The sequence below is a fragment of the Micropterus salmoides genome, unplaced genomic scaffold (assembly GCF_014851395.1).
Source record: "Micropterus salmoides isolate LMB-PRFRI ecotype aquatic unplaced genomic scaffold, ASM1485139v1 Ms_hic_scaffold_13, whole genome shotgun sequence".
NCBI lineage: Eukaryota > Metazoa > Chordata > Actinopteri > Centrarchiformes > Centrarchidae > Micropterus > Micropterus salmoides.
Window position 1 is genome coordinate 15,504,360 of NW_024040374.1, and position 3,520 is coordinate 15,507,879.

Sequence of the window (3,520 nt, forward strand, 5' to 3'; positions counted from 1 at the left end):
TGTTTTTCAGATTATACCTATTTATGTCTGAGGCAGTACAGCCACAGTCAACTTGTCACGTTGTTGTGTTAAGTGTTACTTTGCTGCTGCTTTAATCATTCTGCTTCACTGAGAGCAGACATGGCAGCAGACCTGCAGTAAATGCCAAGCACAGTGCAGATAAGGCACATCTTTCAGGGTGTCTAAAAATGTTTGGTAGTTGCAAAATTGAAATTCTCTCATTTATTTTACATGGTGACACAATAATTTATTATGCTACTTCTCATTAACGGTGTGTCAAATGAAGTTGACTGGTACAGCACATTTGTAGCTTCATCATATCACAATATTGTGTCTGGCTTGTCACAATGTATAAATGGCAAACACATTGTATCATGCCTGCTCAATTTACATTTGAAATATTTATTGAATCTATTAAGGTGATACAACCTGTAGCCAGTCAACATTAGCCACCAATGGCGCAACATAGTGCAAATACTCAAAAGGGGTGTTACCTATCAATGACTTATCTCTGACAAAGAATATAATAGCTCATATTATCAAAGAGACAGCAACAAACAAGTTTTAAACATTTTTAGACCCTCTAATGGGCCTAAAAACACTGTAATTTTTGGCCATTATCTCAAATTGAACATGCCATTCTATGGATGTGGGGAGATCAAAAGCAAGAGTGCACTCCACTTTAGCTCAGTTTCCTATTATAGGTAATTGATGCAAGACTGAGTAACAAGAAAGGAAAATGCCATTTGGTCTAAAAACCTTTTAGGAAAGAAGGTAACTACTTCACACAGGTTTCAAAATACATTCCTGACCGTTTTCTGAGCTAAAATCTTGCCACATTAGTGAGCCGAGCTCCTCAATTACTGCAAGATGAACTCAGGTGTCACACAGAGTGTACCTGTCATGACTGTTCTGCCTTTTTGCTATTTGTTTATTATTCTATTGCAGGTTATCTTAACCTAAGGGGACCAGGCCTCCAAAATCGGGGGCTGTCCCGGAAATGTCCCTGTTTTAACTGTGTGTTAATCATAGACTGTATAAGGTGTTAACAGACCTGAAATCAGATTTTATGTGGCCAGAAAGACTGGACAGCAGAACGGAGTGGTGTTGTGCCAAAAAGTGATCGTCTACCGAAAAGTGATCGTCTACCGAAAAGTGATCCGCTGGAGAGCGCGCAGCATGTTAAAGCTGTATCGCCCAGTCTCTTTACGACTATGTCCGTGGTAATAGTGAAGGTATGTCTTTGTGATACTTTAATGTTTCTTTTAACAGGAATAATCACAATTGTAGCCAAATAGATGTTTGCAGTTTATAACGTAACCAGGCATGACATTTACATGATTATAGACAATAGATCTATAGTATAGACTAATAGTCTGTTGTTGCTGATGGAATATTTGTTTGGTATGTCTAATTTCCTTGTTTATATTTGGAAAAAGGACTTTAGCCTATAATTACATGACTTACTGCTGAGTTATGTATAAAAAAGACATGATCTCTTTTGTGACTATCGTTATGACATTATTTAACTTTCTGTGTACCAACCAATCCAGCCCTTTTTACCTGTTAAAATACCTTTAAATGGCAAAACCACCACATGAAATGCAGCATTCTACTTACTAACTGAAAGGTAGTTTCTGCCTCAAAATGACTTGATTTTATTCAGAAGAGTTATATTTGACAGATTATAAAACCGAAATTGCCCCCCATTTTTATTTCACATATAGGCCAATAACATTTTATTTTTTAATGACATACAGTTTTCATTTCAGAAATCTGGTCACCTTATCTTAACCCCCTTACCAGTCACCATATGTGAGAAACAGAAGTGGGTATATATTGTAATAAATATTTCTCATTAAAATTTTAAGGCAGCTGCCACCACCTTTGTTTACACGGTCTAGTCTGGCATCAGAGGCAGAGAACAGAAACACAGAGAGTAATGTAGTACAAAATATGATCTTTATTAGAAATAAAAATTCATCTAAAATGTGAGCCCTCACAAAGGTCAACCCCTAATGGTCACCGAGGCTGCCCTACTACCCTATAACACAGCACTGCAAGGGAACTTTGCACACACTCTAAGAGAACCACTACAAAACGCACAGCAACCTGTACACTGCAAACTACTAAGACACCATATAAGAAAGCACCACATTTAATGAGGACCACTCCAAACCACAAGCTGGCCAGAACCACTTCTACCAATAGGGGGAGGCAGAGGGCCCCCTTTGTCACCAGCGAGGGATTGGCTGTTGTGACAAGGGACCCCTCTAACAGGTGTCAATTTACTAAAACCTATTTAAGATAACTGTAAGACTAAGACACAAAACTATTGACAAGACAACATATGACATTATAAATGTGTAAGCTTAAAACTTATCTGCCCCGGGTCTGACGACAAGAAAAAAACACTGCCACGAACGCAAACAGTTCAGTCTCTCTCTCAGGCCCCGTCTGCCCATTCAACACACCCCTTTATCCCCATCTGATCCTCCCCACCCCCTAACTCAGGTGAGAGTAATCAGTCATCACTACAAGAATCTTTTCATTCAAGTGTCAACAAGGCAATGGAGAGTCTCCCCACATTTATTCATTACAATATATACATTACTAGGTAAAGAAGCAGGTGCTGAAATAATATGACTGAAATGTGAAGTAGGCTTTGGTTAGCAATGTAACCTCACAGCAAGAAGGTCTTGGGTCATCCCAGGCCTTTCTGTGTGGAGTTTCCATGTTCTCCCTGTGTCTGTGTGGGTTATCTCTGTCTTCCTCCCACCATCCAAAGACATGCAGGCTAGCTTATTTGGCGACTTTAAATTGTCCGTAGGTGTGAGTGGTTGTTTGTAAATGCGTAGTGCTGCGATGGACTGGCGATCAGTGTACCGCCAGTGTTCGCCCGATGTCAGCTGGGATTGGCTCCAGCCCCTGTACACAAGTGGCTGACGATGAGTAAGTCAAAAGTAGCATCTTGTGGGAAGCTGTGCGAGCGTTAACAAGCTTAGCTAAGTTGCTTAAGTCGCAGCAAGCATAGACTAAAAAATGGACGTAGTCATCGTGATGTCACCTGTTGGTTTGTGGACTGCCGTTTTGAAGCCTCGAGTTTGGCCGATGTTGAGTTTTTGCAACCAGGAAGTGCCCAGAAGTGACCATATTTGGATGAGACGGCGGAGCTAACGGCCGTGTGCGGAGCTAGCTAGCTTGCTTAGCTAGGTGCTGTGGGTACGAGTCGGCTCTAGCTTGATTGACTGGTCGCCATGGTAAAGACTTGTAGATAATCCCGCCTTGAAGCGTACTCTGCTTTATGGTCTGTTTTAAAATAAATGGGACCAAAAATGAACATCATTTTGTATTGAAGAAGACATAAAACTAGCAATTGAGACCATAAACTCATCAGGAAAGTGTTAACTGAGGTAATTATTCAGGTGAGAAGTAGGGTCATTTTGCCATTATTTCTAATGGAGCCGGACATTTTTTTGCAACCAGAAGAGTTGCCCCCTGCTGGCCGTTTAATAAAATG